The sequence below is a fragment of the Malaya genurostris genome, chromosome 3 (assembly GCF_030247185.1).
Source record: "Malaya genurostris strain Urasoe2022 chromosome 3, Malgen_1.1, whole genome shotgun sequence".
Classification (NCBI taxonomy): domain Eukaryota; kingdom Metazoa; phylum Arthropoda; class Insecta; order Diptera; family Culicidae; genus Malaya; species Malaya genurostris.
This window is the reverse complement of record NC_080572.1, coordinates 290,494,691-290,511,011: the sequence shown is the minus strand read 5'-3', so window position 1 is coordinate 290,511,011 and position 16,321 is coordinate 290,494,691.

Below are 16,321 nucleotides of genomic sequence, written 5' to 3'. Positions count from 1 at the left end.
TTCAAAATGTCCTTATTAAAGTCTTTTAGTGGTTTGGTACCTCGTGTGTACCGTTTTGCGCTAAAGTTCACATGACTAATTTAAATTTTTAGCGTTTCGCATTCAGCTCATCAGTGCGTCAGTAGCTTATGTTGAACTGCTAACGCCACCTAACGGTTCAACATAAACCGCTAAGCAAACGTGAAGTATTTGCTATTTACAAATCAGTTCAACATAAACTACTGACGCACTGATGAGCTGAATGGGAAACGTAAAAAATATTAGAGTGCCTGTAATATCATAGCGACGATATCTCAACCGTAATGTTGGCAACAACCCAAAAATCATTTGATGCGAAATGTTGGCAGCTTCGTAAGCTTCACATAGTTTCGACAGATCGCTTGCTGTCGTCACCCTTTTACTACAGGCACTCTATTCACTATATCAACAAAAAGTCGTTAGAATTACTCTGTATTTATTTATTTTCGCAATATTAACTTCTTTGTGTTATAGGATCGAAGCACACGGAGAACCCACCAATCACAAAATTTCAATATTGCAATTGTTGTTTCTTGCCTTTGCTGTTTCAACTAATTCAACAAATATTCATGTTGATTTTGTCATAATTACAGCAAAACCGAAAACAAAAATCTCTTTGTTTGAATCTAAAACGCTTCAAGCCTAATTTTGTACTTTTGTTTTCTTAAACTTAAATGGACAATTTAAGACTATAGTCGCTAAACATTCGATGGCACAATTATTTTGTTTTTGAAAATCCAAGAAGTTGAATGTCGCACAAGACATTGAATTATCAGTAGTTTTAATTAATTGAAAAAAATCAGCAACAATCGGGTTAAAACAATTAGAAACAATGAAAATTTCGGAAAAAAACTCGGACAATTTGGATGGCCAACATCAACAACAGAGATCTGGCTTGTCATTATTAATTACAATTTTTGCTTTCTGTTCCAGATCGCACACGCTTCAACGAGATTGAAAATTACAATACTACATGGAATGAGAAGTCCCGAGACTAACAAAAAAAAAACATTTTTTTACCGTAAAAACTTTTTTATTCTTCAGTATAATCTCCATCTAGAGCGATACACTTGATCCATCGGTCCTCCAATATTTTGATGATCTGTCAAGGCCTTCATAACAGGCTTCCGTTTCTGCAATGACCTCAGCATTCGACGAAAATTTCTATCGCTGAAGAAACCTTTTCAGGTTTGGAAATAGATAATAGTCAATGGGGGCTACGTCTGGAGAGTACGGGGGATGATGGAATCCGTACCGCAAATCCTTCAATTTCACCGTTGCTTCTAGGCATGAAAGCGCTGGTGCGTCTTTTTCCAAAGCTTGATGAAAACTAGACCTCGTCTGATACGATCAGCTGTTATTCAAACACTAGTGGATAGATTGTCATGAAATTTGGTATTGAGCCATCTTGTTCTCAACAAAAATATACATGATGTGATGTGATGTGAAGTGAAGCCACCATCAGTTCAAGGACTTGCCAGTGGATGCGGGTAGACCTACAGTAGCTCCGATATGACTCATCCATTCACTTTGTTACTATAGCTGTTACCGAAAAGCGAACAATAAGGGTTGGGCGGATATGTAAGTAGAGTCACTTACTCGTATTCCGCGGGAATAAAAGATGCTCTTTCAACCATAATATCCAGTGTATGGATGAAGCATTTCGCTATACATGCTTGAACCCGCCGGATGGTTTGTTTGAGAAGGGCGCGTCAGACTCATTTCAAACCTTCAGAAGGAAACAAGTTTCCTTCAAGTGACTTGGACTGGCTATCCACAATCCACAATGTCATACAATATAATATAATATATTATAAAACAATATATAAAATAACAGTTAATGTAGAGTGTCAGTTATGCTCTTCTATCTTCGCAATACTGTAGGAAGTAGAATATTTCTCTTCTAATAACAATAATAATATCCACATCTATAAAAATAATATATGTTATTATTATTGATGACAAATTAATACTTATAACAATAAATATAATAATGAAAATAATAATAAAAAAAAACAATATAATATAGTACAATGAAAAATGTTATAAATAATAGAATGAATGAAATGATATGTTGCGATATGCTATGATATTATATTACTTGCATTTATATGTCATTTCTCATCCTCTCATTCTGCCATCAACGCATTCCCTCGACCAATTGTCACTACAGACACACGTGTAAGCATGAAATAGGAACCAGTGAGGACCAAGCTCACCTTGTGACGACCTTGAAATTTAGTTAAAAGATTATTTTAAAAATGATAACTTATTAGGAAAACAAATTTACATTTTGCGCAGAGGTACGTAGTACTACTAATAATAAACCCTATAATATAATATAATACAATATAATATGATATAATGCAATGCAGTATAATACCATACAACATATTATATAATAGCATAAAAGAATGTAAGACGATATTATATGAAATAATATGCTATGATACAATATAACAGTTAATAGCGCAGTGTAAGTTACGCTCTTCTAATAGTAATAATAATAAAGATAATAATAATAATACATGATGTAATAAACAACAGAATTTTATGTTGTAATATACTAAGATAAACATTGCAGGATGGGCTTCAACTTATGAGTCAATTCGCACCCTCTCATTCTGCTACTAACGCAGAAGGCGATAGCACCCAGTCGACGCCGTTCTATTGACCAAATGTCATCATAGACACACGGGGAGGCATGAGATAGGAACTTGTGAGGACTTAGTTATCTCACCATTTGACGACCTGTTCTCAACAAATATATACATAATTCGAAACATAAACTATATTTGAAAATTATTCTTAGACAGCACGACTGAGTGCATTTCAATCGCGAGGAAATTTTAATAAATAATAATACATTCGAACCAACGCTAGATTTAAGTTTAGTAAATAAAATAATTCGGTAAAATAACTCAATGGTTTGCCACATTCAACTCATTACAGTTTATGAATCAACATCATTTTTTCTTCAATCTAATTGAATTTAGATTGGAAGTATGTCATTGCTAACCTGCCAGCATGAATAGTACTGTCGTTTTAAGAATAAGAATGACAGCTTAAAATATGTAATAAATTAGTTGAATGCTATTATAAACAATCAAAAACAGAAAAACAACAAAAATTTAAGTTGTATTCCGAAGGCGACTGTTTCCGTGGAGCCATGTAATTATCCTGTACGCTACGATTTTGAATAATAGTATGATTGGGAGAGCTGATACGATCCTGAGCACACTTACTCTACACTATTTCAAAACACAACAGAAGATCATGTGAGGGTAAGCCCATTTGGCAATATTAGGTCAAATGACGTATTCGTATGTTTATTCGCATATTCAAAATTCGGAAAACAAACGCTTATCTTATGAATGCGGGCCTGCCTTCAATCGTCAAATCGATTTGAGCTAGGTCATTTATATGCTGTGGAATTCGTCGGGCTTGTTTTGATTTGATCCACGCGGTGTTCGCATCGGATCTAATGATTCATTTGCTGACAATTTCCAGCGAGATTGTTGTTCCTTATTTTTTATAATATTTTAAAGGCATAAATCTCCAAATATCAAAGGGAACGTGCCATTTGAGCCAATTTGTTCTGATTCCTGATACATAAACAGCTAGACAACTTATTGTTGTAAAGAAGTCTGACACTAGAGTTTTTATTCGAATTGTACAAAACTTTGTAAATTGACAAGAACCACTTTTGTCACAGAATAGATTTTTTTTATGTTAAATTTTACATAATATTCCAACAATATTTCCAAACAAATTGAATTTTTACAAGCGTTTCAAGATCGGCCGTAGGTACTACGGTGCGCATTTCTTCTAGTTCTTTCAGTATTTTAGATCCAACTCTTCTCAGACACTTTGCAGATCTTCAAAACAGTTCCGTTTGTTTCGTGTTGGACTCATCAGTGCCTAACAGTTCATGACTTAACAAAGTGCTAGTTAGAAAATTTAATCGGTTGGGCTTTGTTTGTCTTGCTGTTAAATGAACTTTATCGGGCAACTTTGTTACGAGACGGCGACGAACACAGTTCAACCGACAATTGATCAGATTTGGAAAAATATCTAAAATATCACCGCTGAAAAAATCATTTTCGATTTTCAACAACGATTATCACTATCCACAAAATCAACGATAATTATGATTGCACGAAAAGAGTGTTGACAAAATCTTATTCCGTTCAATATCACTATAGAGAAATTGCATAAACTCACTCATGATCAGAGCTTAAAAATGTTTTACTGTCTCATTCGTAAATGACCGACACCAGAAAAAACGAAGAGAGTGACGAAGCATTTTGGTTTCTCATCGAAAAAAATGAGAGCGTATAATTGTCAACGTCACTCTTTTCTCTATGACAAGACGAAACCAAACTAACGTCTGCAGGGAGCATCAGCAGAATTTCAATTCTCATTCTTTCATCGATGTTTTGAAAATCTGTGACTTGGTTTGGCTACAAAGAGTGTCTAAAATATTATAAATAGAAGTAATTACATCCCAGAACCTCTTTGGAAACCAAAACTACTACAAATTCGAGCACTAACAGGTAAAATTTATTGTGAAGCCTTTTTCTGTCATCTTCGATTCTCAAAGCTTCGATTGAATACCGACTCTGCATACTTTGGGATTTATGGGTAAATGAAAGAAATGTTTTATTTTTCAAAAATGATCTAGACTGTCTTTCGAAAAGGGCCAAACTTTTCATACCAATTGTTTTTCAAATGGCTGTAGTCAAAAACTGACAAATCTTACAAAAAAGTGTTGTATGAGCCATTTTCTCAAAATTAGTCAAGTTTTCGAATAAAAGCACGGAAAAAATCTAATCGACTCCCATGCAAAAAAATCGATTTTGACCATTTAAAATCGATTTGTCTTTGATTTGGATGAAATTTCGTTACAAGATAGGTTCGTATGATCCCCACCTACAGTCTGAAATCCAAGTTGGGCACTTTTAAAGAAGAAAAGTAATCTGAAAAAAACTTTTGTTTGTCCAAACTGATTTTTTTTCAGTGTAACTTTATCGAAAACTAAACCAACGAAAGTCATAATCATCTTAGAATCCAGTGGAATTCAATTTGTGTGTTGATTTCACAGGTTTCATTCCACACGTGCTTTTGCTATTTCTACCTAAGAACCATTTTCTATTATTGATTGCCAATCTTAAAATCGTCAACGGAAATACTATATTCGGAATAGATTCAACGGACATTGGCGAAGAGGAGGCGTATGATGAAATAATTATGCAGTTGAAGGAAAAATTCAATTCTCCTACAGCTGACAGAAGCGAAAAGGTAAAAACATTATCGGTACTGCACTGGTCTTGGCCAGTGAATGTTTCATAAACTGTTTTCAATGGAATTCTTGATTAATAAAAATTCACTTAGTTGCTATATTAGACAATCTCTTCTTACAAACTGAAATAATTATGACTTTCGTTAGTTTCCGATAAAATTACATTGAAAAAATCAGTTTTTTACAAATAACTTTTCTTCCTTAAAAGTGCCCAACTTGAATTTTGGACTGTAGGTAGGGAACGTACAAACTTGTAACTTGTAACTCTTGTAACAAAATTGCATCCAAATCAAAAATGTTTATTTTTTGAAATCGACTTTAAATTGTCAAAATAGATTTTTTCAACATTTCTATTCAAAAACTTGACTAATTTTGTAAAAATTACTCATACAACACCTTTTGTAGGATGTGTTATTTTTCGACAACAGCCATTTGAAAAAAAAATATTGACCCTTTTCAAAAGACAGTCTCGATCATTTTGGGAAAAACAAAGTAGGCAAAGTAGGCAGTATCGAGTCGCCAATTCAAATGCGCCATTTAAAAACAGTACCTGCTATGTGCTCGAGACAAGCAAAATCCTGCACTCCGATTACTTCTGATTGAATTTACCAGTTGAAATTAAACCAGTTTTTTTGTCTTTGTAGTCAATATTCAGAATGTATTTTTTATGTTCGCTTTATTCGTTTTGCATATTATTGTTGTGTATTGGAAGCTTTGAAATAACATAATCAGTTTCGTTACAAGATATTTTCCGATGTCTAAATATCATCACGTTCTAATGAAAATTGCTGCAAGGCTAATTAACGTGAAAATGATCATTTATAATCGTGTATGAGCTTTACCGAACATCACTATAGTGATATTGAACGGAATGATATTTTGCTAATACACAGCGATAATGTTTGATTATTTGACAATTTTGCGGCACCGATCCAGGGGCAGAAAAGCTTTTCGCCATGATGATCAGTTTTAATTATGTAAACGATAATCACCGACGATTATTATCGGTCAATGTAAACACTGAAATCGATTTAGGAAAAGCTCCGTGGATTTCACGGACAATTATCTTCGGGTTCTTCTGGATTTCGGACATGATCTAAGTGTCCATACCCGCACCCGCTGTTCGTTTTCTATCTCCCTCAGAATGATCCACTACGGATCCGCACGTTTTGAGATACAAAAGAGAGTCCGAATTTTCGAATTCACAAAAAAAAGTCATTTTTAAATCCATTGTGTTCTCCATGTTTTTTCGTTGAATCAAATTCGATGCTGTTTGGAAATGCACCTGGTCGAGTTTTTTAGTAATAGTGGATTCAAACGAAACTACTTTTCAACACCTCACGTTTCGACACTATTGGATTGCATCTTCTTCAGGGGAATCATCAAAATCAATTCTCATCAATAATACTTAGGTAGGTGTAAGTAGCCAAATACTGGTGAAAATGTGATTAGTCCTGTACATACTATAAGTTAAACTTTAAAGAAATTTCAGCTTTTATCACACTGAAAATGCCACAGTGAAATGAAAGTTTACGGAAAAGTTACCGCAGAGACGGTGATGCTCAGGCCTCTTACTGATGATTGTTTCTATATCTAATTCTTGGTGCGCCTTCACTTTGTTTTTGGGAAACGAGAGCGTAGATTCTAAAGCATCAGTTAAGGTGGCCTCCTTTTGTAAGCGGGGTTTGTCGTTCCTTCATTTCGAGCGTAAAAAAAAGATGGAGACAAGAATTTCAAGGTCATGCTAGGGAGTATTGCTCTTTTTAACTTAAATGCAACGCAAAATTTCAAAAAATCTGATTCCATTTTACCGAGGAATACAAAGAATTAAGGAATTAAGAATCAAAAGTAAACCAAGTTAACGTGTGTTAGTAATTTGTGCATAACGTACATTTTATTTGGTACGTATGTCATAGATCTATATGTATTCATATATGCAGTGCAACCAGTTTATCAAAGTGGCTTGCACGATTGAGTTTCAAACAATCTTTTTTAACAATAATTTATTCTTAAATGAATGTTAAACCTGACTTTTTGGATGAAATATCAGTTTCGATCAATTTTCACCATCGTTTGAAGGAAAATTGCTTACATTTTATGAATGTATATTTTAATTCCCTAATAATAGATTGCGCTACATAAAATAAACAAAATTAAATATTTTCTGTTACTAAATCAGTTTTCCGGAAGAATTAATAGTTTCACATTCCATATCCACTGCCTTTCGCGTGTTAAATGAAAGGTTCATATTTTGCGGGTTTACTGAATGAAGGTACGTTAATCTTTAAATCGCAATAATTTCTGCAAAAGGAAATCCATATGGGAATGTGTTTGTTGCTAATCAAATGTGTTAGTGGAAGTAAGCTGAAACTGAAATAATTTTTCTCGAGTAGTTTTAAGGAAAACGGAAGAGTTTCAGTTTTTCGCTTATCTTGAATTGCAATTTTAAGCAGAATAAACTGATTGGTTTATTTTTCAGCCATATGGAAGATTTATTGATTAAAATCAGGAAAAGAAGCGCCGGAATTTGTTTTTACGCACACTTGTTGACATTACTCATACGCTTGCAAAGAGTCTTGCTCCTTACGGGAAAATAATCTCATCTGTCTATAAACGCAAGTGTATGTAAGTTTCAGCATAACTACGAAACAACTAAACGAATCGCCTAATGTTCAAATAGTATTCGAAGTTGGCAGCACCATCTCCAATTTGGAAGAATCTTTTGTACATGCAGACTTAAAAGGTCACTTTTCATACCTTGTTTTTCCAAGATTGATCTAGACTTACCATTTGTTTAGTCGAAAAATAACAAATCCTATAAAAAAAGTGTTGTGCTAGTGGTTATCACAAAATCAGTCTAATTTAAGAATAGAAATACTGGAAAATTCTTAATTTGGATTTGATCAGTATCTAACGAGGAAAACAAATTGAAAAAATTACATGCGAATACAACTCGAAGTCGTAGAAAACTCCTATCCGAAGAAATTGTTTTGATAATCAAACTACCCCGCATGTGAAACACATGAAGAATCAATCTAGTTGACAAGAAAAACCGGGCATGCTTCGCTGTGCTCAGTCGTCACGGCATTCAGTTATAGTCGTATCTCTATGGCAATCACATATGTTGGGATGAAATTTCATCAAAATCAAAAACCTTCATTTTTTGTAAATCGACTTTAAATTTGTTAAATTAATTTTATCCGAATCGAACAAATGAGATGGATGGGGAAGCAATTTGAACCTCACTCAGGGATACTGGGTGCTAAAAGGTGAAGTCTCCTTCATTCGGAAGAAAAATTCTGGTAAAATCTGGCAGCGTATATATTAACAAAAAAAGTTCCATTCCAGTTTTCGTCATCGACACGTCAGTAAATTAAGACCTCGTGCATGGCATCCTGAAGCCCTAAACAAACGTGAAGTTTTACTCTGCTTACAATTGCCCTACTGATATTTATTTTCGTTCAAATAGAAATTTATTTCCGATCAAACAGAAATTAGATAACTAATAGCTATAAAATTTGAAAATCATGTGAAATCTGAAAAATCAGACAAAAGATGTAGGATGTTAGAGTAAAGATGTCCCATACGATCCATTGAAAATATTGGGTCAGCAATCGTGAACCAGTAGGCTCAGTAATAATGTAATTTAATTGACCCTTCGTTAATAAGAGTTCACTAGCACCTTCCAAATGCCATGGAAACAATACAATTAAATTTGTTTTTCCGTAATCGTTCGATTCAGGTGAAAGTTTGTTTTTCCGTAATCGTTCAGTTCATAATTTAATTGACCCTTCGTTAATAAGAGTGCACTAGCACCTTCCAAATGTCATGGAAACAATACAAGTTAGAAAAGAAACAAACATATGTTAACATTCAGCATATGAGGGCATGTTCAGGAGTGTTCTAGTTGCATAACAAATTTATAACAAAATAAACCCCAGCAGCGTTTTATCTGTGTTTCAAATATAGAAAAAAAAACAGAACGGCAGCGTATACCAGTTTTAAATTTGACAGTAGAACTGTTCAAATAAATAAAACTAAAACGGCTTGCTGGGGATACGTTTGTTTCAGTTTCAGTTATATAAATCTTGCATCTTTGCTGAATTTGTTCTAATGATTTCTTGCTTCAATTGAATTTAATTCTTCGTGGGGTGAAATAATAACAACTAAATGAATTCTAAGTACTTTTTACTTTCGTCACTGGATATGCAGCGAAATTGCTTAATATCGTTGACATTTTTTCAAACATAAACAAGCATTGTCATAGTTACGACGCATATTAGGCTCTCTGACAGCTCACTTACAACCACAAATGCAAATGAGATTGGTTTGTTTTCATCCGGAAACGAATGCATTAAACACATTCAGACGATCAATCAACTTCGGTCGACGTCCAGATTGGTTTATTAATTTTATTTAGCCGAATATTGCTCACGTATCCGACGTTAAAAAGTTCCGTGAACTTGACGTAGTGTCCTTTCATATGAATTGCTTACAATTAATGTTGTTGCTCCGTAATCGTTCCATTAAGGTGATAGCCGCTTGATGCTGCGTGTGAATCGCTTTTATATATTGTTTTGTTTTCATCAGGAAACGTGTTGGCCACCCATTTTTCAGTAGGGCCACCGTTCATTTTTCACCGGGCATAGAAATATGTAGAAGCGATTCACACGCAGCATCAGGAGACTTTCACCTGAACTGAACGATTACGGAAATACAAATTTAATTGTAAGCAATTCATATGAAATGACACTACGTCAGGTTCATGGAACATTTTAACGTCGGATACGTGAGCAATATCCGACTAAAAATATTAATAAATTAATCTGGACGTCGACCTAAGTTGATTGATTGTCTGAATCGTGTTTAGTGCGTGCGTTTCCTGATGAAAACAAAGCAATCTCATTTGCATTTGGGGTTGTGAGTGAGCTGTCAGAGAGCTTAATAGCGATCAGACGCTTGTTGTTTTCCCTCAAAAGACTGAAATTGACAACGAACCGAGCTCATCAGAAATAGCAGACCACTCTGTTTTAGTTTATCTTTGGTAGCTCTTAGGTACTGCCGCATTGTCTCGGAAAAACTGTTTTTTTTTTCGTTTCATGGCCTCACATGCAACGATATGGATCGCTTCAATAATGCACGCTAATACTCGCAGTTGGAAGTGTTTCCTTTTTAGGTGTAGTCTACTAAAATGACGATCACAAGAAACCGACGCCATGGCGTCTCCGTCCCATGGAGAACTCGTGACGATTCCAATTAATTGTCGGATAATCATTCCGTTCTTGGGCATGTAATAATGGATCTAGGTTTCATGAACAGTTACTAGCTGACACCAAAATTTCAACCAAATTTGCATCAACGTAGCCAAACATGTTTCCGAAATGCGCTTGCGTTCGCCGGAATAACCATGTTTTGGCACCCAGCAGTAGGGTATCATTCCAATCTGCAGTATCTTTTCCTAACGATGACGTGTGCGCTCAGTACTAATCCTTATAGGCTCGCGCACCTTTACTTTCCGGTCATCCAGCTCCACGACTGGAGTAAAAAAAAACAGTGTTGGACTAACAACTCTTCGTATTTCCTAACCGGTCTACAATCTGGCATAACCTATATATGGATCAAAAACTTCTGAAGGGAGAACCGTTTTTTAAAGACTAAGAAGTATAAAGTCAGATAGTTCTTCTATAAACCTATATAATTGAAACATAGAAAGAAAAACTTCATTAAAATAGCAGGGCACCAAATCTCAAGATTTTTTAAATAGTGCGAAGAATATTAAACCATGTTCGAATGATGCCTTGTTGTATAAACTAATTGATAATGACACTGACTTTAGAGTATTTATTGAAGCCTGTTTGATTGTAGCGCTACATATAATGTCTTAAACTTATAGTAGATACTAATATTGAAGTATCTTTCAAGAATCCATCAAGATTTGTCCCGCTCAGACAACTCATTTTTGAAATTAAATTGAAATTGTATTGAATTCAGCACGATATGAACTCTCTAGATTAGAATGCCCAAAAGTGGTCTAGCAACCACATCATAAATCCTCCTCAATCGCTTTCAAGCCATCCAACAAGTTTTTTTTCGTTTTGCGATTCGTGATCTACCACCCTGGAATTTTTATTTGATGAAGTGGTGCACTAAACACCAATATAAAATATATGATCATTTTTAGATAATGTGTATTTTACTACTTCCGACACAACTGTGTATCTAATATGTATTGAGTAAGATAACGTAGAAGTGTTACACGGTTTCGTCACATGAGCTCGTCGTCGAACGGAATTCCGGGTCAAACTCCGACGGCTTAACGCTCCATTGCCTCCAGGTGATAGCATACAACAATTAATTTTTTTTTTATTCTTTTGCCGTTCACGGATGATGCAACCAACAATTCATATTTCGGCAGTTCCACAAACACAATTGAACCAACACAGGTGTAACGACGGCAACATGTACTGGACGCAAACCGCACAGTGCTAATGGCTGGTGGCAGCGAACACTTGCTTTGCATGGTACTGTCACGTGATCGTGTGCGCGTCATTGTACTTTCAATTCGAGCCACAGCCAAATATCTGCAATGTAAAATCTGCGATTGGTGAAAATGTTTTAGCACAAATAGAAATTATTTGTGAAACGACACAAGGAACCACGCGTCTCCAGTGAATGAAGCTCGTAGTGAACGACTCGGCGGCTCACTGGCAGGATTGAATGTAGGGAACCGCAGCGCACAGGCATAGCGATTGTAGACTATCAATCCATATGAGGTGAGGTTTTGATAGTAGTCGGACTACTGGGAATTCTCGTTCAGAGATCATGCCACTGCACTGTACAAAATTTTGAAGTATCAACCAGAGAAGGCAGAGAATGTTAAAGATTGTTGGGGTTAGGCGATAACATAGGCATTTCAACTAAACCTGCTAGAAGAATATGCGGAGTGATTAACGAATACTCTTTTGTACTGGAAGCTTCAATTTCAATTTAATTCTCTATTTGTGATATGGAAAAACATGCATTAATTTTCGTATCAAATTACGAGAAAGTGACCAATCCGAAATTCAAGTTTTCATACGAATACAGCAGGGCACCAAATCTCAAGATTTTTTAAATAGTGCGAAGAATATTAAACCATGTTCGAATGATGCCTTGTTGTATAAACTAATTGATAATGACACTGACTTTAGAGTATTTATTGAAGCCTGTTTGATTGTAGCGCTACATATAATGTCTTAAACTTATAGTAGATACTAATATTGAAGTATCTTTCAAGAATCCATCAAGATTTGTCCCGCTCAGACAACTCATTTTTGAAATTAAATTGAAATTGTATTGAATTCAGCACGATATGAACTTTTAAGCAGCACTAATCAGACCGTCGTTACGATGCACAGAAATCAAATATACCCAGTAAATCAAAAAAGGAAAACAAAACAAATCCAAAAAAAGTTCAATACAAAATCAATTTCCAATAAAAAAGATGTCAATAAAAATTTTACTGTATGCTACATTCGCAATATATAGCGCTTTAGAAAAATTCATAGATTTTTTATTTTTGTAATGATTTTGGATGATCTTTGAATCATGTTAACATAGAAGAAAATTTTCTTGAAACAGTAGATAAATTGTATTTTTAAATGGATTGAATAAACTTAATTTCTTATTTAGGGACTATTGCTTTCCATTGATGTATATATGTCCGCATAATGTGCACTTAGTTAGAGGTTATAAGCTGAAAAAAGGGTGCCGGTAACCGAACACTCTCCCCTACCAAATAATTTCACTTTCCATAAACGTATGTATTTTTTATTTATTATACTGGCACCAGGCTATGCGAACATTATATGTTTCAATGTTTTATATGAACGATAATACTTGGCATCTATTCATTTCATTTAATAGCCCGTCTAGGTTAATTTTTTAGTTTTTCTACCATCTGAAGTAATATTCATTATTTAATATTACACAACCAAGTAACATTCATGCATTGCCGTCAACAGACATTATTAGCATTATAAACGTCAGTTACCTTAGAAAATGAACCAAACTAATTTTATTGAATTCAACTCGTTGTTATTTCAACCCAAAACCCAATGCATAAATTCGTGTCATATTTTTATATGTAATTTTGACTCACGATGTAACGCCATCCTCACTTAGCATTTCCCACACTACCATCATATGAAACAGCAGCGTGCAAGCAATACAGAAAATACTGAAAAGTTTATGTAAACTTTATCAAATTTCAGTTATTCCGGTTAAAGTTTTATAATTTTGAGTTGCCTTTTCAGATTATTTGTGAAATTTTGCTTCAAACACTATTTTTCAGTTCTCAAATCATCTCTGTGGAACGGAACAGTAATTGTTTATAAAGGGTGATTTTTTAAGAGCTTGAGAACTTTTTTAAACAATAAAACGCATAAAATTTGCAAAATCTCATCGGTTCTTTATTTTAAACGTTAGATTGGTACATGACATTTACTTTTTGAAGATAATTTCATCTGCCACAACGTCGAATTTTCAGTGAATGGGCCCTAGAAAAGTTGGCAGAAAATCCGCTTTTTTATCGACAAATTTTGTTCAGCGATGAGGCTCATTTCTGGTTGAATGGCTACGTAAATAAGCAAAATTGCCGCATTTGGAGTGAAGAGCAACCAGAAGCCGTTCAAGAACTGCCCATGCATCCCGAAAAATGCACTGTTTGGTGTGGTTTGTACGCTGGTGGAATCATTGGACCGTATTTTTTCAAAGATGCTGTTGGACGCAACGTTACAGTGAATGGCGATCGCTATTGTTCGATGCTAACAAACTTTTTGTTGCCAAAAATGGAAGAACTGAACTTGGTTGACATGTGGTTTCAACAAGATGGCGCTACATGCCACACAGCTCGCGATTCTATGGCCATTTTGAGGGAAAACTTCGGAGAACAATTCATCTCAAGAAATGGACCGGTAAGTTGGCCACCAAGATCATGCGATTTGACGCCTTTAGACTATTTTTTGTGGGGCTACGTCAAGTCTAAAGTCTACAGAAATAAGCCAGTAACTATTCCAGCTTTGGAAGACAACATTTCCGAAGAAATTCGGGCTATTCCGGCCGAAATGCTCGAAAAAGTTGCCCAAAATTGGACTTTCCGAATGGACCACCTAAGACGCAGCCGCGGTCAACATTTAAATGAAATTATCTTCAAAAAGTAAATGTCATGTACCAATCTAACGTTTAAAATAAAGAACCGATGAGATTTTGCAAATTTTATGCGTTTTATTGTTTAAAAAAGTTCTCAAGCTCTTAAAAAATCACCCTTTAGATTCGGAAACAAATTACGTTTCAAATTGCTAAGAATACTTATTTGTGATAAATTTAATGCAAAAACTTCAGTTTTTTGGTTTTTCTAAATTCTGTCCAGTTTTTTAATAATAGATCAAAAAACGCACACTTTGCTTCATTTCACCTTAAAAAGGAACTGAATTCAATTCCAACATCTAGCTCCAGAATTCATGTTCCGAATTTAGATCCTGTATGCAGGTTCTGCATTTTGAAAATGAATTTTGAAACTGAAATTAGAAATTAAATTCGGAAACTGAATTAAGGAATCAAATTCTGGTTCAAAAGTCAACTCGGAGATCAGAAATTGAAATACATTAACATTTAGTTCCAGAATCCAGATAAAAAATTCACAACCCTGAATTTTGTTCATCAATTTGGAAGTTTAAATCCTAAATCAGAGTTCTAGATTCGAATCCTGAACATTAATTAAGGAACTAAGTTCAGTTCCAAAGATTAGTTACAGAGTCAGTTTTTAATTCTAAACCTGTATTCTGGAACTGAATTCTGAAACTGAAGTGTGAAACTGAATTTTTTTCCTGAAATTCTGTTCAGAGTTGAGGTTCTGAACTCAGTTCCGGAATTTAATCTTAAATTCAGTTACCTGTTGCTGTTGGTAGAAGGCGACTGCTCGCCACGACATCCGAAATGCGAGCGGGAGCACGACTCGAGCGATTGAGATATTATACCGCGCAGAAGGTCTATTTTCGCTGCTGTTTGTGGAAGATCCTCGCCAAGATGTCTTGTTCTGTCCAAAGTACAAAAAGAAATGATCGATTTTTGACCTTCTATGCTCGTACTGTTGAACATCGGGACTGATATGTGCCTACCTCAGAATCGTCGTCGCGGGTACGAGAAAATGAGCTGAGCTGAAGGAGATCGCCCGTAGTTGCACTTCGTGATTGACCGGATGAGTGGAAATGTACAATGAACCAAGAAAATGAAGCTTGGGAGAAGCAAATTATTTTCACTGTATATACCCACTCACTCCTAACTTTTTAATAAATGATCAATAACGACGCTGGCTACGACCAAAGGCTGTGCTACTGAGAAAAAGGAAGGAATGTTAGTCCGATACTCGTTGTTTCTAGAGACCGCGGGTATCACTGTACCTCCACGAGCATCACGGGATAGGAGATTTGTTAGTAGGGAGGGAAAGAGATCCGGATATGTTTTGGTAAACAATATGATCTCAACGAAACCTGATTTTCGATACTTAGGATAAAATATAAAATATCTCCAAGGAACAATCTCACCAGTATCCCTTTTCTCCTGCTCACTCTGCTGTCAGCAACGTGAGATGAAACACGACCACTGAAAGAATAAAAATACTCGCGAATGGGTCCGCTGCAGACCAACCCTAGACCTTCAGTCTGAATGACACGATCGACTTGTAATTTTTCACATATTCCATAGAAATCCGACAACACCGACAATGACATGCAGACGGCGCTTCGATCGGTTAACATCGTTGAGTTTTCGGGCGGTAAATTCTCAGTTTTCGTCGCTTGAGCATCTTTAGTTCCGCGGAACAATATTATTCAATAAATAGCACTCTTACTACTAAAGACACACTTGCTACACCTGCACTATCACTCGAAATAACTATTTCAACCTAATTTTTAACTATACGTATCAAACAACTCATTGAAATTATACTTTTTTGAGAGCAGC